At 38.5% G+C, this 24,312-nt stretch overlaps 1 long non-coding RNA gene across 1 annotated transcript in view; it reads right to left on the reverse strand.

Moving 5' to 3' along the window:
* Positions 1-24,087, reverse strand: part of LOC122167617 — a 129,517-nt gene extending 105,430 nt beyond the window's left edge. Inside the window, exon 1 of the long non-coding RNA XR_006171060.1 lies at positions 23,908-24,087. This is a non-coding gene — a long non-coding RNA (uncharacterized LOC122167617). The remainder of the gene's footprint in view (positions 1-23,907) is intronic.
* Between the last annotated feature and the right edge of the window lie 225 nt (positions 24,088-24,312).

Genomic DNA, 24,312 nt, shown 5'->3' on the forward strand with positions numbered 1-24,312 from the left:
GCCAGATAATAATCTGTATCTGAACATCACAACAGTGACTGGACTTTATAATAGAAGCAAGCATAGATAAGGACAAGTAGTATCACGCCAAGCCATGGCACATGGACACCACATACTACAAGCACACTTGCAGATGCTCATATCTGGCTACTCCCAGCACAATCACTTCAGGAGCTTGGCATACAAATTGCTAAAAATGCCGCTTGCAAACTATAACCAAATCTGTATTCTAAATATATAGACTCTAAATATGATTTCTCTAATTTAAACTTTATGGAAAAATGTTTCATAACAAAAGCATCCCTCAAAATCCTCAAAGGATTCATTATTACAGTCCTTATTTATAGCTTGACATATGAAAAATTTTAAGAACATCTATTTTACTCTTGGATTAACTAAGGCACAGAGAACCAGTTAATATTAAATCAAAGTAAGTTAATGGAAGTCTCCTAAGTGACTTCTTGATGACCTAAGGGCTGTAACAAGCCATTAGTCCTCATTCCCCTCCCAGCAATAAATGATTCCTGAAAGGGTAAAAAGTTAACTTTAGGCTGCCACATCCCTGAGAAGGATAAAATCCTTTACGTAACCTCTTCAATTTGCCTCACGGTAACAAAAGTGCAATGTGCATCACTGAAACCTTTAGAGAGCAGGAATTCATAGAAGGTCAAGACCTAAATGGCATATTTCTCTTCAGCCTGCAGATAAGTGAGAGCAAGTTTTCTCCATGTAAGCTTAGCAGTGAGCCCTTTAACATTTATCCTTCATGTCAAAGTCAATAACAATTTATAGATGGGACACAAAGATGAAAGCAAATTAAAAAATCTCTTGCATCTCCAGAAAAAAATATTCATCTTCAAAAGGGTTTTCTTTTTTCAGACAATTGCCATGAAAATTTAAGGCCATGGAGGAAAAAACATGAAATTATAAGAAATTAGATAAAACAAGATAATGAAAACACAATATTTGACCAGGCACTTAATGCCAAGGCTTCAAAGGCTTCCTAAAGATCAAATAGAATAAACTTTATGCAAAATGTTGCAAGAACTGAGCAAGTAGGTGACAACTGAAGTTCATAAAATAATTTTAATGCCTCCAGAGTTTTTCATTTATAAATTGGTCCAGAATTTCCATCCTAAGAGTCCTGAGCAAACAAATTCAGTTTCTTCACTTACACATTTTCACTTAAAAAGAAAAAAATCCTCTGGAGTGATAAGAACATGCAAAATGTTTCTCTTAGTTTTCACCATAACATTCATTATTTTGTTGGAGAGAAGCCCCAAGCCTCAATAATAAGCATTTTGTTTCTTAAAGTTAATAGCTTCTCAGCTTCCAAATTAACGTTAGAGCTTTAGAAACATGCTGCATTTTTAATTTGAAAACTATGCCATGATTTAACCAAAAGCAGGATCAAAATTCCAGACTCCACTTAAGTGGTTTTACACAGATTAACACTAGGCTGCCTCCATAGCTCAGTTAGTAACCAGAACTACATAATTATATTTCAGCCATATCAGCTGAAGCTCACTCAAGCAGACTTGAGTGACATCAGCCCTCTAGGCAGAGGCATCTTTAACCCGCTTACAAAGTCCCAGATAATTTGAAGCATGGTAGGTTTCATTTTTTCACTTCACAGTGATTGTAGCATTCAGAGAGCTTCTGGGCATTTGCTTAAAGCCACCTGCATCGTGGAGCAGAAGCACTGTGGAGAAGCAACTGAGGATCTTCTGGAGATTCAACTCCAAAATTATGAAAGGCATAGATTTGAACAGCTGCCCTAGAGTTAAGCATGTGTTTGTGCTTATCTGAAACAGGTATGAAAAGAGGGCAAAAGACGTATTCTTCATAAGCAGTCTAAAACTTGTCCTTACGTAATAATTAAGCTTAACTATTTTTAACTGGATAGAAATAAAAAGAAATACATGAACAAGCAGCATAGAATTTGTTGTTCTTCTTGTACCCTCCAGTGACACTTGCTTGCCCACTTTTTCCCTGAAAGTTCTTCTACTAGTTTATCAGCATTGTTTTTCTTCCTAAATGAAACCTGCTGCTCATCTTCCTGGGAGCAACTAGTTTTTTTTTTTTTTGCTTTCTTTGTTCTTAAGCAATCAATTTTATTTTTAAGGTAATTTAAGGTGGGAATATCGTCCTTATTTGATAACTACCAGCCTCACATGCTTTGAGTAAAAAAATTTTATAGTTTCAATTTGTTGTTTTTGTCACCAAAATAACCAAGCAGCAAATACAACTCATGTAGTTGGATTTGTGGACCAAAAGTCATGTGAAGAGAGAAGTAACATTAATAATTCAGTAAAGCGTTACCCATGACACTACACTAGTAGAAGCTTGTCATTAAAATACACCCTAAAGGAGTGACAGTGGGGTAGCTGCATAAACTAAAGTACCTTAAATTTTCACAGGCCATATTTTCATTATGTGACACTGAGTTGTGCTACAGGTGCTGTCTCAAGGAGTCCACCTGAAAGACATGGTAACACTGCCATCAGCTGCTAAATTGCTCAGAAATAAAAATAGCTTGTCTAGGCTGACCTTTTCAGCTCCTGAAGTCATACCCAAAAACCAGACTGGTACAGATTAACTATCACTATGCAACTTTTAAATTCCATCTTTTCTACCAATTTACAAGTTTAAATGATCATATTTTCCCAGCAAGTGCTTCTACTGTCTGTGCCTGTCGATAAAGCACATTAAAATTACATTACCAATTCTGGGATATGTGTCTCAAACTGCCTGAAGCTTTCATATGTTGTGTAATGAAAATTAACCACTACCCCTATTCCAGATTTTCTTTTTTAAGAGAAAAGTACTAGCTCTTTAGTCTATCTTAACACATGACTCAAAGAGAAGGTTTCAAAGGGAGAAAAGTATAATCTCATTGTTCTTGACACCGTAGCCTTGACTGAAACATTCCACTAGCATTTTTAAATGCCATACTCCTATTTTAAATATGAGCTACTGCTCTCATTTGAAGTCAGTCCTCAAACCATACAACTGACTCAGAGACTGAATGATGTTGCTTAGCTAAAAGTTGTTGCATTGAAAGCCCCAAAGGAGAAGTATGAATGGCTCCCTTTTCCTTGTCCTCATGCCTTTAAACATTACCAACACAAGCTAGATTCCCCTGTCAATTGCTGTTTTCCATGTTGCCTGCATGTTACACCTCAGCAGGTTAACATCATACTTGATATCCTCAGTTCTTAGAATCATGCAATTATCAAAAGTCTCAGGCTTTTAACTACTGCGCTTATTATAGCATTGAAGCTAAAAGCATAATGAAGGAGATGCAAACAATTTCTAAAGAAATTAAAAATTCTATCCTTGTTTGCTTTTGAACTATCTTCACAGAAAATACCCAAACTTCTGAAATTAAAGAGCATTATTTTGTAAACTACTGGCATCTGACATTGCAATCTAACCAGTTAGCAGCCCAAGAAAATGACAGCAATTAAATGCCTAAAGATGTTAGCTGAGAAACACAGCTGGCTACAAATAAAAATGAAATGAAAGATGATCCAACTTAATACAGAGGTATTTTGAGATTAGGGCAAAAAGCTAAAGCTGCATTAAAATTCACTCCACCAACAAGCTCAGAAGGAAGTGACCTCCAAGGATTATGACATTTCTCCTGGTATTCATCAGGAGGTGAGCAAGTTACAAAACAGAAAATGAAGCAGACTTTATGGCATCTTCCTAAAAGAAAAAAAAAGGAAGAACTTGGTCTTTTCACAAAGAAGGGAAAATGAAAGTAAGATTCAAAGCATATGAACAGCACAAATTCTAGGTGAAGGACAGAGTTTCAACAAAAGGAAATGCTCATAAATGCTGTTATTTATCATGTCATTGGATCTCTAAATTGAGAAACATAAGCTCTGCTGAATGTATCTGAGTTGGAAGCAACAGATTCCACAGGGCAGTTTGTACAACCCTGGGCTGTGTAAAACACCATTCTTTGTCCGGATAGAAGCCTGCCTTTTTGTTCAAATGTTACTTCTAAGTACAGGTCCAGATAAGTCAAAGTGGGCATCAGGGACAGACTGAGACACCAACCACAGCATTCAGGGAGATGCAATGTTTCAATCTACTAAAAACAAGTTGCATCTCAGGCTTTATGAAGTAGTTGCTCATTGTATTGTCCTCTGATAAAAAACAACAGTGATAAAGTCTTGGCTATCACAAAGACTGATCTTCTCAACTTCACATCATTATTCAACACCTTTCAGAAGAGTAAAATATTTGAAATGTTAGTAGATCTGTCCAAGCATGCCTTCTTTCAGTAGGAAATTCTCTCTCTTATCTTTTCTTCCTTGTATTTGATAACAGAAAAGCAGTAGGAATTTATAATCTTACATTAAAATTTTAAAACCATTTCAATAGCCAGCTTTGCATTAAAAAAAATAATAAAAGGAACCTTCAGTAGGGTCACTGACATTTAATGAATTATGAAGTGGTTCTTTCAGAGCATCCCAATCTGGTTATCTAGCCTCATTAAGATTTTCCTATCTGGAATATAAACCCTTTGATAATATCTCTTTGTCTTGTTTTCCATCTGACAGCTGCCACAGAGGAATGAAAGGAATATTTAAAATTTTGACTGCAGAGGATTTTCTTCACATCACTTTGTTAACATTACAAGATAAGTTGGATAAATCCTCTGTTCACTAGATTCTTTAAGAGATACCCTCACAAACATAGTCACAGTGAGCATGCCATGAGTCAGTGTAATTACTCCAGAAGAGCCTAACATCATGGGCTGTATACTGTCCATCATAAGTAGAAAACCAGATTAGCTCTGTCTACTAAGGTGCCAGAAAACAGTAGGGAACCACTCAGAGCATCTTATTGATGGAGTTTGACTTTGTCATTATCCTTATATGTAAATAAAACAAACCAGAATATAAATAGTAGCTGAGTTCACACTGCACAGGAAAGATATTAAAACATCCTCCCTACAAAGACACCTACAGCAAATCAGACTTTGCTGTAAAGTACTGTTCAATCACCATCAAGAAGACCTAGAGATCTATATAACAATTTCAAGAAAATTACTGCAGTATTAATTTTCTAGAGGCAAGGCCATTAAGAATCAGTTACATTTTCGCAAGTCTTGACACCAGATGTATTTCATAAATTCAATCAATATCAAAGGATCTGTCTTTGTACACGTACATACATAAAGGCACTGCATATTTTCACAAATCCCAGACTCTCACCTTCTTGATAAAGTGCAACTGTCCTACCTGAAAACTCAGAGTCCAAATTAGATCAAAGGAGAACTGCAAGAATACATATCTACACAATTATTGTGGAGCTGGCGTGATAAATAGTTGAATGATATTGTTATTCCTTGGAAAAATGGGGAGAAACACTGTGTCAACCCGGAAAGCAGTGGAGAATAATATCAAGACAACTGTGGATGGTGTCTTGCTTCCAGCACACAAGTTTCAACAGCAGAAAGAATTTGGCTTTAGAATGCATTTTCCTGTGAATTCTCCATAAATAAGAAATAATGACACAATGTAATGCTGATCTATCATGGAAACAGTACACAATGCTGGAATGAGAAACTGAGTTCCTTCAAATAATTTCAAGAAAGAATTATTAACGAGCAGAATGTCAGAAGAGCAATTCTTTTGAAAAGCTATACTTTGACAGCAAGACTTACAAAGTTGTTCAGCGCTGGCCTATCTTCGATTTTTAAAGTTACAGCTCAGATGAAATAAATTTAACAGGCCACTTCTTAACTTTTCAGAGTGTTGCTTACAACAGAGACAAATAGAAATTTGAAGAAAAATGAAAACATCAGTTCTGCCTTTCTCTGTTTTATTCACCTAACTTCCTTTAGCAGAGAGGAGAGAAGCAACATTACAGAAGAAAACTTACCCCATAAAGTCTAGTTAGGCATATTTCTTCATTTATACAAAACTATAAGCTCCCTCTACTGGTACAGTGGAATTACTAGACAGTGATGATGGTCCTAGATTGTTCTGCTTTAGCCCTAGCATATGCAACTACTCCTTCTGCATTGTCACAGACACCACTGACTTTCCTCTTGCATAGTATTCTTTTTATCCTAGAAATAAAAAAAAGCAGGAGGTACAAGGTCTTACATGTTAAGTCTACTTTCTAAAAAGATCCATCCACCTTCAACATTTGCACAAACTACAAGGATTTGTTTTGTTGGTGATGGTGGCAGTGGGTTCCTTCAGTTGTTCTGTTGCTGTTGTTTGCTCGTAGTGGTTTCAGTTTTTTTTTGCGAAATATTTATTCATGATTCTCCACAATGGTTTCTCAAATGCTAGTTTCAGATTTTATAAATAAAAACACTTGCCAAAGTAAGACAGGTATTGCTTATTAACAGTACTATTGAAAAAACAGAATCTCTGTACAATGTCTTTACAAGTCCGTGCTGGGTGAATTCTGAGTAGATTTCATTTCTATAAACCTTCAGGCAATGTCATTTTGACTTCACTGAGATCTCTGCACAGCTCCTGTCTGAGAGCCAATTAAATGGAGAGAAGTTCAAAACTCATTCTCAAACTAGCAAAAGCACAATTAAATGTTTAACCTCAGGATGTGAAAGGCAAGGCTCCTACTTAGTAGCATGTGCTCTGTGATGAAATGCAAGTCTGGAAACACCACCAGAGGATATTTGAGATCTAAACAGGATCATTCTAACCGGTTTCATTCAAGCAAAATCTGTCAGTGAGAACTTTCCAAAGCAATGCAATTTTATCTGTGCAAAATGCCCTTAAGGTATCCCCTGTGGAGCACCAACCTAAGATGTTTATCAGGAGCACTGCAGCACAGGAAGCAGTAAGAACATTGACACTTTACATATCAATGAAAACAAATTGCACAAGATCTGAACATGATACCTGAAAAGCACTATTCATAGATGAAGCAAGAAGAAAGGAACTACACTGCTTGCACAAACAGTGACAAGTGAAAACTCATAAGCAATTAAGCAGAGTTGTTGGCACCAAATGAAGTGTCAGAGCTCTCCTCTGTAAACCTCTGCTAAGCAGCACGCCTGGCACCTGAAGGCCTTTCTTAGTACCTCAATAAAAAAAAAAAAAAAAAAAAATCTAAAAAAAAAAAAAAAAATCAGGAGACAGCAACAGATTAGGGTGGAAGACCTAATAATCACTTCGGATGCAGAAGGACAGAACTCACTGCCAGTGCTCAAAACACTCAGCAGACCAGAAGCAAGGAGGAAATAAAGAAAAGCATTCTTGAGGAAAGCACAAAGGAAGCATCCAGACCCTTCAACGTGAGCACATACGTATTTTGCTTCCTGTGGCTTTATCACCCAGCCTGATTTTAGCAATGTTCCTTGCAACAGTGATCTCTACAGAGGTAGCAGAGAGAATAGTGTGATTGCCTGAAGGAAAAGATCAAATGAAAGTACACAAGCCAAGAAAGAAAAGGAGAAATAAATTAAAATCTCAAAGTCTGCACGTGAAAGTTTTCCTGAGTCAGCTGTACATCCTGCTCTTCTTATTGATAATGACAGACAACACAAAATCTTATTTCAAATTATCAACCTGAGTCTGTCACACTTGCACATTCTATCTTTGGGACATTTTTGCTTCATCTAGGGCCTGCATGCTTCAAAGCAACTTCACATCAACTTCCAGTAAGAAACAGTTGCTGGTATTCATCAGTATCTCTACTCTTGTAACTTTGTCCCTTTGACACAACAGAATAAAGCTGCAGTATGAAGTATGGTTTTCTAGTATTACCCCCTGTTGTTTGATTTACCTATTGATTTAGAGATTGATCTTGCCCAACATTCTATACAAAGAACTGTCTATAAGCTTTATAATAAATGCAAATGTTAAAGACATTAAACTCAGCTGCAGATGGAAGAGATGTACATACGTTTTCATGATTTTATTTTGGTACAAGTTGCAATGCTATTCAACAGTATAACAGTGAAAAAAAATTATCATGGATGGCACTCTATTTTGCCATAGCCAACAGGGAAACTCTGAAATAAGCAGCAAGGTGAAAGTTTGACTTCTTTTGCATAACAATCTGAAAGGGCAACACAGCAGAAGGGCAAAGCAGAGTGTAGTAGCAAGGGGACAACCACAAACAGGATGGTATTACAAAGGAAAAGTGCTCACCTATCTTCAAAGATCTAGGCTCATAAGGAAAACTCCAGAAGGGAAGGATCTCCAACTAAAGAACCTTCCCCACTGGCAGTCAGCCCTTAAATGAGGTCTAAGAGGCACAGCCAGGCTCCTCCCCTTCTGGCCACACAGCTAATTGCCTTCACCTGTGCTCCCAGGGCTGACCCAGTCCTTTCCCCAGGTGCTCTATCAATGGTTCGGGCCGTGACTCAACCGTTCCCATACACTTTGAAATTAAAAACTGAAGCATTAAGTGGGGAGCTGAACTGGAAGAGCCCTTGGATTCTACTGGCAAAGTATCCTACAAACAGAATGCAGAAGCATTCATGTGATATTGCTGGTGGGAGGATGTGGTAAGAGAGAGGTTGCCCAGTGATTCAAGTTCAAAAAACAATATTTCTTCCATTTTAAGCAAAGCTACATCTTGCCACATCAGGTCTTTTGTTTTACAGTCTTCAGCCAAGATCCTGTAATTTTCTTGCCTTAAACTAGACTATCAATCTTGACTTCTACGCTTTGGACCAGTTACTGCTTCAAACAATATACCTCTGTTGAGGGTTTTGGATTTCGTTGCTGGAAGGTTACAATCCATGTTTTCTCTTCTCACAGAGAAAGAGATGTGCAGATAAAACAAAATTCATTATATTATTAAAACATTATCTAAGCAGAATGGTATGTACTTGGTATTATGGTGGTTATTATACACAGCATATAGCAAGACCATTATTCACCCAAGAAGATAATTAAGTAGAAAAATTAACAGGATGGTTTGAGTATGTAACATACTCAGGCATAGGGGCCAAAGTGGAAGATCCAATCATGCATTTCTTAAGTTTTTGTTTTAAAAAATACAAAGAATTGCCCTCCTGAGGTCTGACAATTTATGTTACAACTTAGATTCTGAATAATGCCTACATTTGGGATAACTGTTGGAACGTATCATCATAATTCTGGGGTGGATAGAAAATAAAGGTGTTAGTTCAGAGGGATTTGGTTTTAAGCTAACTGAAAGGAATAAGGAGTGAACAGCAAAAGTTTTTGTTCTTAAAAAAATGAGCTCAGAATAGTAACATTTCTCAGCAACATTGCTAAAGCTTTTTATTTTACTGTAGTCATAGTAATTTGTTCATGCTAGTAAAGTGTTAAATTTTAATTTAATGACATAAACTTAATTAGATCAGCCAGCACCAAAAACCCTCCTAAAGTATTCTTACAGAAAATTGATCCTTTGAAATAAATTCCAGAAGGTTTTCAAGCAGCATGACATCCTATCTGGCAATTTCTTTCTGGACATTTAACAATCTAGCCAATATGATTCAGATACTAACACTCCTTTTATGTTCAGAAACATGCTTACAGGCTCATCTTCCCTCAGTTAAACTGTCTTTTTTTAGATTTTGAAGTTAATTTCAAATCATAGCTTAATAAATGCTTTTACACTAACTCAGTAGAACAGCAACAACAAAGCCTACAATTAAACCTGTTCTTTATTCTGGAACTGCTAGCAAAACTCAGCACATTTTTAAGGGAACATGAAAAATCACGAATATAATTAAATAAACCTGAAATCTGTTCAACCTTTGTCATCTTCTCTATCCTTTGATGCTTCAAATAAAGGCATGGAAGACTCATTTCTGATCTTCCCTAGCACAATATGTTGCCTATTCCTCTTGTAGCTCTTACTTTCACTTTATTAGCTGTGCAATATATTACTACGTTATGCAAAGTTTGGGACAGAATGTACACATACAAGACATAAGATCCAACGTTTTCTGTCATTATTATGAAGTTGGTGGATGATTTACATCAGATGGAGAAGCTGTGTATCTACCTTGGACCTGTCAGATAAACACTTATATCAAAGGAATTACAAATGCGTGTAGATTTTTTCCTCAATCACAATTGACATTTTATCTGGAAATAAATATTCTTTGGTAGCCTTCCTTACCAATCATACCAAATATGGTTTAATTGTGGATTTTAAAAATAAGTATTCATGTGCAGGAGCATTTCCTTCCCCTGCTTTATGGTTCTGCTACAAAATTATTCAAAATTATTCTAGACTGATATCTCTAAATGACTTTTATCCACTGCAGCTTCACAATCTGTTCCTTGGCTGTTTGAGTTTCACTTAACGTGTAATTTAGTGTAAGATGCCTCAGGTATTGGTAAGAGGTAAGGCAATTTTCCACCTCTGTTACCAGAATATATCGAAGCCCAAAACATAAGGAATAACATTACCAGCATCTGAAGTCTGGAGAGCTTACTGAGTCATAGCAGAGATGGAGCAACATCAACAAAAACAGCCAGTTAGAGGCAATCAAAAATTCTCAAAGGATTTCTCCAAGAAGATGAGAACGATCCAGAAGACCGCAAGACTGAAGTTCAGGAGCACATATCTTTATGCATTACAATGTAACTGTTTCATACTTGGACAAGAAACCTCTACGCTTCAAACTGCTGCCCTGCAGTGAATCAGAATTTTAATAATGTTGAAAACTCTCACAAACTGATGGTGTGGGCAAATTGTGATTATTTAACTTTTTATCTTTTGCTGGAAGACTCAATTAAAAAAAAAAAAAAAAAAGTTGAGCCAAAACCTTTTACACAAAAATGCTTACAGATTTTTAAACTTCAAAAAATAATCCAACGTATTTATTGACAACAAGGGTGGAGTTCAAAGGGATGGAGTGTGGCAGGGGAATGCTGCCTCCCTGAAGTGTCTATACACTAATGCGCGCAGTATGGGAAATAAACAGGAAGAGTTGGAGATCTGCGTGCGGTCACATGGCTATGATCTCATTGCGATCACAGAGACGTGGTGGGACAGCTCGCATGACTGGAATGTTGTCATGGAGGGCTACGTGCTTTTTAGGAAAGATCGGCTGGTGAGGCGGGGTGGTGGAGTTGCTCTTTATGTAAGAGAGCAGCTTGAATGTATTGAACTCCACCTGGGGGAGAGTGGTGTAGCAGTGGAGAGCTTGTGGGTAAGAATCAAGGGGCGGGCTGGTATGGCTGACACCGTTGTGGGTGTGTGCTACAGGCCCCCTGATCAGGAGGAAGAGGTTGATGAGGCCTTCCACAAACAATTGGAAGCAGCGTCACGATCCCAGGCGCTGGTGCTTATGGGGGACTTCAATTATCCAGATATTTGCTGGAAAAGCAATGTGGCCAGGCATGCGCGGTCCAGACGGTTCCTGCAATGTGTTGAAGACAACTTCCTGATGCAGGTGGTTGAGGAATCGACAAGGCAAGGGGTACTGCTGGACCTTATTCTCACTAATAAAGAAGGGCTTGTCAGGGAAGTAAAGGTCGGGGGCAGCTTGGGTTGTAGTGACCACGAGATGGTGGAGTTCAAGATCCTGAGTGGAAGAAGTAAAGCAAAAAGTAGGATTGCTATCCTGGACTTTAGGCGAGCCAACTTCGATCTCTTCCAGGGCCTACTTGGAGCTGTCTCATGGGCTAGGGTGTTCGAAGGCAAGGGGGCCTGTGAGAGCTGGTCGACATTTAAGCAGCTCTTCTTCCAAGCTCAAGATCAGTGCGTCCCTGTGAGGAAGAAATCGGGAAAGGGTGGCAGAAGACCTGTGTGGATGAGCAAGGAGCTCATGCACAAACTCAAAGGAAAGAAGAAGGCCCATGAAATGTGGAAAAAGGGTCTGACTACTTGGGAAGAATACAGGAATGTTGTCAGGGTCTGCAGGGATGCGACAAGGAAGGCTAAAGCCTGCCTGGAATTAAATCTGGCAAAGGGGATAAAAGATAATAAAAAAGGTTTTTTCAAGTACATTAACAGTAAAAGGAAGACTAGGGAGAATGTGGCTCCCCTGCTAAGTGACGGGGGTGTTCTGGTAACGGGGGATGCTGAGAAGGCGGAGATACTGAATGCCTTCTTTGCTTCTGTTTTCAGTGAAAAAGCTCCCCCTCGGGAATCTGAGACCCTGGAGGTTAGTGAGAGGATCTTGGGAATGGAAGACCTCCCTTCGGTCAGGGAAGAGGTGGTCCAAGAGCGCCTAGGCAACACCAATGTTCACAAATCCATGGGACCCGATGGGATTCATCCACGGGTGCTGAGGGAGCTGGCAGAGGTGATTGCTGAACCGCTTTCTGTCATCTTTGAGAAGTCTTGGAGGACGGGGGAGGTGCCCGAAGACTGGAAGATAGCCAACGTCACCCCGGTCTTCAAAATAGGCAAGAAGGAAGACCCAGGCAATTATAGGCCAGTCAGCCTCACCTCTGTCCCTGGAAAGGTGATGGAACAGCTTGTATTGGATGTCATCTCCAGACAACTGGAAGAAGAGGAGGTTATCAGGAGTAGTCAGCACGGGTTCACAAGGGGGAGGTCGTGCTTGACCAACCTGGTAGCCTTCTATGATGTTGTCTCTGGCTGGGTGGATAGGGGGAAAGCAGTGGATGTAGTCTACCTTGATTTCAGCAAGGCATTTGATACCGTCCCCCACGACATCCTTATAACAAAGCTGAGGAAATGTGGGATAGATGAGTGGACAGTGAGGTGGGTTGAGAACTGGCTGACTGGCAGAGCACAGAGGGTCGTTGTTGGTGGTGCAGAGTCCGGTTGGAGACCTGTAAGCAGTGGTGTTCCTCAGGGGTCTGTACTGGGTCCGGTCTTGTTCAACATCTTCATCAATGACCTTGATGAGGGGATAATGGCCACCCTCAGCAAGTTTGCTGATGATACGAAGTTGGGAGGATTGGCTGACACGCCTGAAGGCTGTGTTGCCATTCAGCAAGACCTGGATAGGCTGGAGAGCTGGGCAGAAAAAAACCGGATGAGGTTTAACAAAAGCAAGTGTAGAGTCTTGCATCTGGGGAGGAATAATTCCATGCACCAGTACAGGTTGGGGGATGAGCTGCTGGAGGGGAGCTCTGCGGAGAGGGACCTGGGTGTCCTGGTGGACGACAGGTTGGCCATGAGCCAGCAGTGTGCCCTTGTGGCCAAAAAGGCCAATGGCTTACTAGGGTGCATTAAAAAGAGCGTGTCCAGCAGGTCGAAGGAGGTGATCCTCCCCCTCTACTCTGCCCTGGTAAGACCTCATCTGGAGTACTGTATCCAGTTCTGGGCTCCCCAGTACAAAAAAGACAAGGATCTCTTGGAAAGAGTCCAGCGGAGGGCCACGAAGATGGTGAAGGGCCTGGAGCATCTCTCCTACGAGGAAAGGCTGAGTGAACTGGGTCTGTTCAGCCTTGAGAAAAGGAGACTGAGAGGGGACCTGATCCAGGTCTATAAATATCTAAGGTGTGGGGGGCAGAATGGCGAGGCCAGACTGTTTTCAGTGGTGAGTGGAGACAGGACAAGGGGAAACGGCTGGAAACTGCAGCATAGGAAGTTCCGCACAAATGTGCGCAAGAACTTCTTTACAGTGAGGTGACGGAGCACTGGAACAGGCTGCCCAGGGAGGTGGTGGAGTCTCCTTCTCTGGAGATGTTCAAGACCTGCCTGGATGCCTACCTGTGCGACCTGCTGTAGGGAACCTGCTCTGGCAGGGGGGTTGGACTCGATGATCTCTGGAGGTCCCTTCCAACCCCTACAATTCTGTGATTCTGTGATTCTGTGAACAACAAAACTTTATTCAATGATCTATGCTTACTCTACTTAATCAACAACCTTGCTGAGACTGCTTCTTTCAAAGAGAATTTTAAAAGCTCTGTAGTAGAACCACCTGTCAAAGCATTTGTGCAACAGGACTCCTGAGAAAGTTATTAATCCCTCAAAGGTTGAGATGGAATAGAAAAAAATAAAATGGATCTGGAAGTTATGTTGTGTAAGTGAAATTACATCATCATTCAGGAGCCAAGGATCAGTCTCAAACTTCTCATGATGTAATATGCAACAACCTTTTCCCCCTTCACAGTAAACACAAAACAGCAAGCTTATCCATGTTATAATGCAGCAACATCATAAGATATTTATAGAACGTAACACACTAATATGTGAGTCCATTCTCAAGCAGTCTGGACAGACTGGCCTTCAGGGAGCATGAAGAAGTGTAATCAAACAGCTCAGCTGGGGATACTGAAAGATTAGTGGTAAACCTCTAACCTACAAACTAGGATGGAGTATAGCAGTGCCACAGGCTCAACTCCAAAGGAAAAAGCTGATTATCTCCAGTTAAATTATTTGAACTGATTTTTAATTCTAACATTACTACAGCAATCAAATTCAGTTTTTGTGCCACCACCAACACTGCACCATTAGGAAAAGTCTCAGTACAGTACTCACACACTGGTACAGTCACTGCTGAACAGGCCCAAGGGGCAAAGCAACTACTGATAGGGCACCAGGATGGTGAGAAAAACCAGGAGGTAATAAAAAAATGTTCATCTGTTTTGAGGAGTGTATTGGCCTAGTAATTCATTGGGGTTTAGAAAACTCTCTTAAAGAGCTTCTTTTAGTCACCACTTAAAACTGTTGAATTATCTTTCCTGCCTGCACTGTAGGGACAGAGGATAACAGTGATGAAGGTGACATCTTTCCCAAGATCTACTGTTTGAAAACATCACCTTCTTGATGCCCTCAGAATCACAAGAACAAATACACACAAACATTTGAATTTCTCTCACTTGTTACTAGCACTCTCAGAACAGTTTGCCTGCACATTCCTCAGGTCCACTGAGTATAAGGTCTTTAGGAGAGTGCTCCACGTTTGTCATTTTCAAAACATTTAAGAAGTCTTTAAACAAAATTATGTGTGTTGCACAAGAGCAAAGTGACTAAGACTTACGGTAGGAGAGAAAACAATTATAAGAGAGAAAAGACACTGCTACATGAGTGGTTTTTACCATGTTTAACACATCTATTGCAGGAATGAGTCTCTTTACACACAGAATAAACTCAAAGCCTCAATGTGAGTTTAGCTTCATATGTTAATAATATAGGTGAAGCTTCAGTATTCATATTTCTCAAAGCCCATTGTTGCACTTTTGGATTTTTTTTTAAGTCCTTCTGGATCATATATGTCACTCAAGAGCATTAAGATTTGTATTTTGCATCTGTCAGAGCTAAATACAATATAATGAGTTGAAAATAAATACATTTAAGTTTATCATTAAATCTTATTTTGAATACCAAAATAATCTACTTACCCTTAGTTGTGTCTGAATTAACAGTTTCTATCTACTGTTACCATGACAAAGCATTAAGACAGATAGAAAAGAAACTGTAAATAAGATTCTACATACAATTAGAATGAGCTTCCTCATGTGGGGGTAGAAATAACTCTTCTTAAAAAAAAAAAAAAAAATAAGTAGCTAAAGAAATTTAGCCCCTTAAACATCATAAATTCAGAACTCAGAAGAGTCCTTTCCTACACATAGCGCATCAACACATGCTTGCAACACACACAGGAAGAGGATGAGCCATAGAAATTCAGCTCTAGTTTTTAAAACAAAAGCAGTCAAAATCTTCACACTCAACTTTAAAAGCCAATACGTCAGGCCTTCTATTCCTTTATACCAACTGGCACAAATAGAAACCAAGGTAACCATAAGCCAGCTCTACCTCAGCTCCTTGCAGGAGGGATCTCCACTAGCAACTCAGGAAAGCTTTATAGATCTTTCCAGCACGAAGAAGGCACACACACAACCCAGAATTTAGCTTGATGTTTCTTTCCATACTAAGAAAAAAAATTATGGCAGTTATGCATCCATAAGATTGCTGGTCCTTAGTAGCAATGAAACTGTTTCTGATAAGTCTTTTCTAACAATGAGCAAATATCATCAGGAATAGCAATAAAACAATAGCAATAAAGACACGTAGGAAAAAGTTACCTTACCCTACTGGTGACAGAGCTTGTAACTATAAAATGTTCCCAGGGGTCTTCAACAAGGGAAGGCTCCTCCTAGAGAAGTGAGCCCTTAAATGATCCCAGGGAAGTCCAGTCTCATGGGAAGCATAGGTGGATTGCTTACACCTGTGCTTCCTGGGCCAGCCACATCCTTCACAATGTGCTCAGTCACCAGTTCATACTGCGATGTAACAGTCCCCTTACAAAGACCCCCTCTATTAAAAAAAAAGAAAAAAAAGGCTAGAAAAAGATGGATGGCTATATTCAACAATATATCTGGAGTTAAATATTCCACCACCAAGTCAAAGTAAGTAAAAGTACTATCATTTTAATTAGCTCTTTGTTCTCAGTTTGCAGTGATTTTGCATAAAAGCAGAGAAAAATGTTACACAGTGGGTGTAGCAGAAATGCTCATTCAGCTTGAAACAGTGATTGAGCACCTGGTAGGTGACATAATACACCTGAGTGACCAGAAGAGGTGGAGCCAGGATCCACCCCTTCCCAGACCTCATTTAAGGGTGGTAGGGGGGAGGTAAGGGGGTTTGCTGGAGCTCTGTATGTATGGCCTTCTAGTGGTAAGTGGGTTGGTTTTTGTTGTTTTTTTTTTTTTTCCCTATCTCTTTTGTTTCTTTGTCTATGGCTGCTGCATTTGGGCTTATCATCACTAGTATAGCTTAGGACTTTACTGCCCTGTTATTATTGCTGTGCTTTTTATCACATTATAGTGTTAGAGAGTGAAGAATAAAGATTTGGTTTAAAAGCTTTATTTCTTTTTGTTAACTTATTATTTTTTAGTTTGGATTTGTTGGCTTTTTTTAGTTTAGCTATTTTTTCTTTCTATGTTTTTTTCCTAGCAGGCTTTCTATTGTACGCTTCTTTTTCCCTGTCTCAGCAATCAACAGCTACCTGTGAAGATTAGAATGAATGAATGAAATGGATTATATAGCATCCAAATAAGGCCTCTGTGAAGCAGATTATGCCTACTCCAGGAAAAAAAGTGCCTAAGCTGTTTTAAAATGTATCAGAAATCAATAAGTTCAGGGAAGTCCTAAAGCAGACTGACAGCGGCCTTTAGCGATAAAAAAGAGAAAATTAACGTATATTAATGTCTCTGATTATAATCTTAGCCTATGTGTTTGCTGCTTATAGAGTTGCTTATACTGAGATTTCTACTACTGTCAAAAGACTATATTCAGGAAAATATGTAAATCATAAAGCAGCGTATAACAGTAAGTGGGAGATAAGACATAAACTTTAGAATGCAGTGAGCTTAAAGCCAGCAAACAGTCAGCATATCTATCTCTGCTGCTCTTTTCTGAAATCTGAAATGTCATCTATCAAAACTTTAAGGTGATACTTCAAATGTATTACTCTATATAAACCAACATTAAAAGGGCATGCTATATGTTGCACAGAAAGCAGGACTGACTTTTGTGTTGTATCAAACACAACCAGATGTAATGTATGTTTTCAGACGATAGCTCTTAGGGACTGCCTACAGTAACCTCACTTAATAAAGTGAGTAGTTGTTAAAAGTGGGAGTTGATTTCTGAGTTTTATGATCATAAGGAAATACTGATGATTTACTTATATGTAACTATTCTTTGTTGTCCACAGTAATTTTTGTAGGTTGCAAAAGCAGAGTGAGAAACACAACAAAGGATGTAATATGCTTTATAAACAATTCTCCTTCATATTCAGCTCTCTGATGCTTTGTGCTAAGATGTAGGTTAAGTAAACATACAACCACTTTGCTCAGGCAGTGGGGATGAAAGTTCTAATGATAACTACTTCTCAGCGGGAACAAAATACAAAATGGGTACAAAATTCCATTTTAATAATGTTTTCCTGTGTGCAATTTTCCTACAAAATTATCTGTCAAAAATGAAAATGTTTCATTTAGGGAGTATTTATTTATTTATGAAAAAAAAAAATCCAAGAAAGCATCACAACTGCATCACAACTCAGAAAACTCAAAACCAGAAATAAATCCACCTGATCAATGGCAGAATACATCTGAATTTCTTTTCTAAATCCTTAGTGCAGTAGATAGTGTTACTGTGCCTTTGCACACCATATCCTTACTGTTTTCTATGTTTCAGAATACTGTGATTTATCTATTTTATGGCTGAACTTGAATCTGTGGACTCCTTGATGCATTTAGCTTACAAGAGTTCAGTTCCCATGCACATTTTACTCAGTTGCAAGCACCATGTGACAGTTGTCCTTTCAGTTCGGTTTGTTCTTAGTTGCACTATCACAGAACATCAATAAATATTAGGAATAATTGTAACTATTTAAGCATACATTTATCCTGAAAATGGAAGAAGACAAATTTTAGACAAATTGTGATCCTTGCAGCTGCTGTGCTAGGCATATCAAAGCAACTTTTGTAATGTAACTTCTGGGGACATAAGAACAGCATTTGGTATATTATATGATGTCATATACTGGAAAAGAACCCTATTTGGTAAAAGCTGATTAATATGAATGCCTCCAGCACCAGTGAATTTTCCATATGAAACTTTGATACTTAGCAAAAACCAAAGAAAATGCAAACCATGTTTTTCACTCTGGGAAACTTCAACTTTGGTAGGATTTCATTTCAGTGAGGAATGTGTTAAAAGCTAAACAATGGCCTGGGCATTTATCCCACAGTGTAGTTTCTTTCATAACAACCATATAATAGAAGCTTCTGGATGGTTTCTCATTTGCTGTTCCTGTTTCATAGAAGCTGCATAGCTCAGTTCCTACCCCCTCCATATGCTAATTTGGATTTCTCTACTCAGACAATACAAAATTAAAAGGCAAAACCTTAAGAGTCACGCAAGTAAGGGCTGTAGCGTGTGATGGCTCAGTAGAGGGAGCAGAAATGTCTGTCACTGTGATTTCTTTACATAAGAAAACTAATAGTTTTTAAATTATTTCTATGTGCTTCATAGTACTTTGGCAAGTAGCGTGAAGCACAGTGTTGGACTGTGGTTTTTTTCTACCTAAAGGAAGGGTATGTGCAAAAAGGATGTGTTATTATAATGTCTTACACTTATTATAATGTTTTACACCTAGAAATCCAGCTTACAGCTAAAGGTGTTTGACTTCAGCCCAACACTTGATCATCCTTTTAAAAAGGCATAATTTATACAGACAGTCTCAGGAAAATTGTTACCTATATACAAATTTACATATATGCATACATAGACACATCAGTGTATATATCTGAGACCATTCAAATGCAAAAGAAGTTCTGCTTTTGCACATAATCTCTGGTCTCTAACACGAGCCTCTTCCAGTCAAAACGCCCTTGTGACTCTAAAGATTCAAATTTGTCTTCATACATATTGAAATGTATCTCACCCTTGCAGGTCCAGTTTGAGTCCAGATACAAAGTTGAGAAACGAAAACAACAGTTCTGCTAGAGTTGTACATGGTAAAAGACCAGTAGCTAAATTCAGATCTGACTGTGGTTCAAATAGTGTGCTCCAAAGCTCAGGGAGTGTTGTAAGCTTGGTATATAAAAATTACATAGCATGAGAGTCTGCAAAATAATACGTGAGCTATTAGAACGGTTCCTTCTTTGCTTAATGTCTACAAACTTATGCTTGTGTGGCCTGGCCTGTAACTGCACTGTTTACTTCTTTGTGCCTGAGATATCTAATAAGAATCATTAGAAAAATATTTAAATCCAACCTGTGAGTCAACCTGTGTGACTGAAGACAGCAGCAGATCAATGCTTGCTTCAGGTGGGGACTTAGAGCTGAGTGTTCTATTCTCCATTTACAAACTACAGATCCAATGATTAACAGAAGTATGGACCTGCAGTAGCACTGCACATAAGAAATGTAACTTCCAGGTACTGTAAGAAAAAGTTCCCAGTGGTAACTGTTCAATTTTAAATTTTTTTCTAAGTAGAGAATTCCCATGAAGTTCTGCAGAAATCGCACTTTGTGTTACTTTAGAAACATTAAAGTACTGGGAAAGGTCTATGCACTTGTAACCAGTAAAGATACCATGTGCACATGCAACCCACAAAACAAAATATTAGATCAATGCATAAATGTGTGTATGCAACACTGAGTAATTTCACAGTTAATGCAGCAGACTGTGCTCTTAGACTCATTTTAAATTTGCCTTGTTCAAAATGAAATCATCAATCACAAGACCAGTAGCATATTTCATGGAATTACTAGATTTTTCCCATTAAAAATACAATTAAAACATGTCACTTCTCTGCACACATTGCATATGTATGCACAGGCGTGATCTATTGATACAAACACCACATTCTGACTTTGGTGAAATTGCAAAGGTTCATTAGAAAAGACTAGAGAGAGAGCCCTGGAAGATTTTAGATCTTAGAGGGTCATTTATTGTTGCAATAACTTTCATTTTTCCATTTGAAGTGTAGAGTCTAAGCACTGCAACAGAGCAATATTGAGGTATTTATTTTTTCTTTAGCTGAAATGCTAGCAAGGGAATGTTTTTCAGCTTGGCAGGCAGCCAGTCATCTCTCAGTAAATAATGTGAGCCCTGTCCTGCAGTGTATAGCTGTACATCTCCTCACAAAATGCTCAGTCCCCTGCTAGAGTCCAAGCGATCTTTGCTTACAAAGTGTGTCTACAGAAACTTCTATAGCAAGCAACTTGGCAGAAACTTCTGAGCTACATGAAGTTCTTTCTCTGTCTCTTTTTCCCCACTGAAATGACTTCTTTTACTGCGTCTCCATAAGATGCTTTCCCTCAGCATAATGGAGATAGAGGAAAAAAAAACCCCAAACTTCTGAAGCTTAGCTAAGGTGCCCTAGACAGTCTTTCATTCAAATCCTGAAAAGTTCTGCTCTGTTAGCAGTGCTAGATGTACTACTGTATCAAAACAGATACACAATACTTGTAGTTGCTCAGATAGCATCACTGGCAGGTCTCCACTGTAACTTACACATGCTTGTAGAACGTGACTGTTCTACGCATTTCAAATGAAGAAATTTGGTTTAGTTACCATTTGTAACTAATGTTGTAATTAGGCTTTAAAAGAGTAACTTTTGGATAAGTATAATCCAGATCACTCAAGGTATTTGCTAACAAAGGAAGGATCAGTGTCTTTAGGCAGAAGCTGTAGGAAGTAACAAAGCCAAAGAGTAAGGGTGGTCATTTTTAACTGAGATGAAGAATGGATCCAGACAGGTGTATTTTGATACACTGGACTGTGTACCTTGAAAAGATATCACTACAGTACTTTCCTCAGCACGTGCTCACTCATCCAACCCCCAAAGCACAGTTCAGGCTTTAAAAGTCACAATAAAGCTCAACTGTCTAGTAGGATTGCATGTTTTCCCAGAACTGAACACTGAACAGCATAATTAATGTTTGCAGAGCCTTTAGAGATGGAAAAGCACTCTAGAAGCTACAGATTATTATTACTGAGCATTTCCCTATTAATACTGGAGTTATAATCCATTTCTCTTAATGTTTTACAACTAAGAGAATGGAAAACATGAGATTGCAGATACCAGTTGCTGCAATTAACAAGGGATATGTGAAAAATCAAAATTTTGATAGCTGTCTTTACACAGAAAGACTCATCTTGAAGTTAAATAGACAACTGTCTCACGTTCTGAAATCTAGACAGCTACATATTTCTAGTACCTTTTGTTGCTATTGTTTTCTTTTTTTTCCCTTTTTTTCCTTTCTTATAACAGATGGTGTTGTTGATTGCTAGCAGAAGATATGGTCCTATAGGGTGGGAACGTCACATTTCACTTACTATCCACTGGCATTTGCAGTGATTAGCCATGTCCACCAATGTTTTTGTTTTCTCAGTAGTGTCAGTGCCTAAATGACACTCTGATTTCAGTTTTTGAGATGAATTTGTTTAGTAAATTTGCAATAGTATCTAAATCCAGGCTAGGTCTTGCAACATTTACAACAGCACGTTCCTTCTCCTACCAGTTCCTGAGTCATTACTAAGATACAACAGAAATAAGGAATAAAACCTAGCTTTCAACAGTTTACAAAAAGTGGCAACATTGCCACAAGTCTGTTTCGTCTTTATAACAAAGCAGCTTTTTCCTGACTATGGCTGCATGGTATATTTCTAGTTTACTCAGTCTTGAGGGTTTTTTTTTTCCAACTGTTAACATACATCACGTGGAAAAAATTGAAACCTCAGCTTTGCAGTCACATGCTGAGCATCACTCTTGTATTTTCGACTGTGTCACTTCAGAGAATGGCCTGCTGCAAGATCCTGAACTCCATCAGTGGCCCAAGTTTACGTTATTTGGGTCTTAGGGTTTGTTTTTGAGTTCCCACAAGTATTTAATTACTGATGCTATTAACGTAACTTGATATATCTTTATTTGGAAAAAGGCAGATGGCAAGACCATTCAAAAGTGTTGGAATGATTAAGGCTAATGGATCTTCTAAGACATTAGGGATTTTAAAAATGTGATTATTGTACCTAATGGATATCAATATTTTTAACTCTACAGAAGCATCCTAATAGGTCATAGTTCTCCCCCTCTGCATAAACAATGTGGGGAGAAAGCTGAAGAGTAATTATATGTAAGCACACAGCCTCTTGTTGGAAGAGTCCTGAAAGCACTCTCTAAAGTCAGAATTTTTAGTAAAAGCATGTAGTGTGTGGATGGTGAGATGTTTTCTGAGCTTAATGTACTGATGAATATGAAAACCATGCCCAACAGTGTTCTGAAAAGGTTTTTTGTGGATATCAGACCTTAGTTTCTTTGAACTCCCATAATTGGGTACTGAGATCTTTTTTTCCATGAAGAATACACAGAACTCAAAGATACACAGTTCCTTACTGTGAAATCCTTTCAGCGTATAGAAGAGAAGGCTCAAGGGAAACCTGATAGTGGCCTTCCAATACCTAAAGGGAGCTTATGAATGGTAGATGGTGACAGGACAAGAGGAGAATGGCTTTAAATTGAAAGAGAGGAGATGTAGGTTGGATGTCGGTGGGCATTTTTACTGAGAGGATGGCGAGGTGCTGTAACAGGATGCCTAGAGAAGTTGTAGATGCCACATACTTGGAGGTGTTCAAAGCCTGATTGGATGGGACTCTTTGCAACACAGTCTTTTACCTGATTTAGTGATTGCCAACCCTGCCTATGGCAGGGAGTGTGGAAGCAGACAGTCTGAGGTTCCTTCCAACCCAAGCTCTTCTGTGGAAACTGTCCATTCTTTTTGCATGGTCCTTGATCTCCTGAACTGTATTTCCAGCCTTACCTCTCCACATATTGTTAATATAACACAGACCAATTAGCAAAATTGGTGTGCTGTTTCCCTTAAACTTTCACACAGGATCTTTAGTGATTCTAAGATGTATATTATGGTATTTGACAAACATACTGCCAAGTTTTTAAGCTCTGTGTTAAGCAATATAGACTGCTATATTTATACTGCTTAGAATGAAGCAGGAAAAAATATTATGATGAGTGGTTTGGATTCCTATATTTAAATATCTTATTTACTTACAGCAAATTAGCTAACAAATGCATTCACGAATTCTTACTACTATGAAAGTGTACTTCAAGTATCCCAGATTTCGCAGATGAGTGAATGATGCGCAGGCAAATTCAACAAATTGCTTAAGGTTATACCAGCATAGCAGCAAGGGAAAATCAGAAGAAAATGCCTGAGTTGATGGCATGTTGCTGGTCTATTTGAATCTTGTCTTAATCACATCCATGATATACATGATACTGTATGCACACAGGAATTTTTCATGTTTATAACTGATCAAAATATGTAATAAAAACTGTGATGAACTGGGAGAAATAAGTTTTTGTTTGCATAAAAAAAATTGAGCAACTGCCTTTGCAACTGGCCACTAACATGACATTTTCCTGTAAGATAAAAGAAGCATTATTTGGAGACATAAGGCGTAATTTCTATACTTACAGTGTTTTGTTTATTATATCAGTGGACTGCACTTACCTCTACATGCTTTTGGGTTCTGTCAAGACTTGTACAACTGAACAAATGATTTGTATTTTCACTGTTTCAGGGGGCAGTTGCTTGTCTCCGGATCATTCCAGTCCTAGCCGTTCTTTCTCTGATGTCTATGTATGACAGCATGCAAAGTACTTGTGTGAAGAGCATCTCTTTTTACGTGCCTTTGGTACCTAGAACAATTGGTTTAAGATGTTAAATTGTTATGCAGTAATTAAATAACAGAAAAATTCTTAGAATAGTAGGACAAAATCTCATAGTAATGCTAAAAAACAGTATCTTAATGATGATGAGGCTTAGTAATAATACATATGGGGATAACTTAGCATTGAGAATAGTCTTAAGATTAATGGAAGATTCACTAGCTAATTCATCACCCTGATAATTCTA

This window comes from Centrocercus urophasianus, unplaced genomic scaffold (genome assembly GCF_019232065.1).
Source record: "Centrocercus urophasianus isolate 14NV4802_14NV808 unplaced genomic scaffold, USGS_Curo_1.0 seq_38, whole genome shotgun sequence".
Taxonomy (NCBI): domain Eukaryota; kingdom Metazoa; phylum Chordata; class Aves; order Galliformes; family Phasianidae; genus Centrocercus; species Centrocercus urophasianus.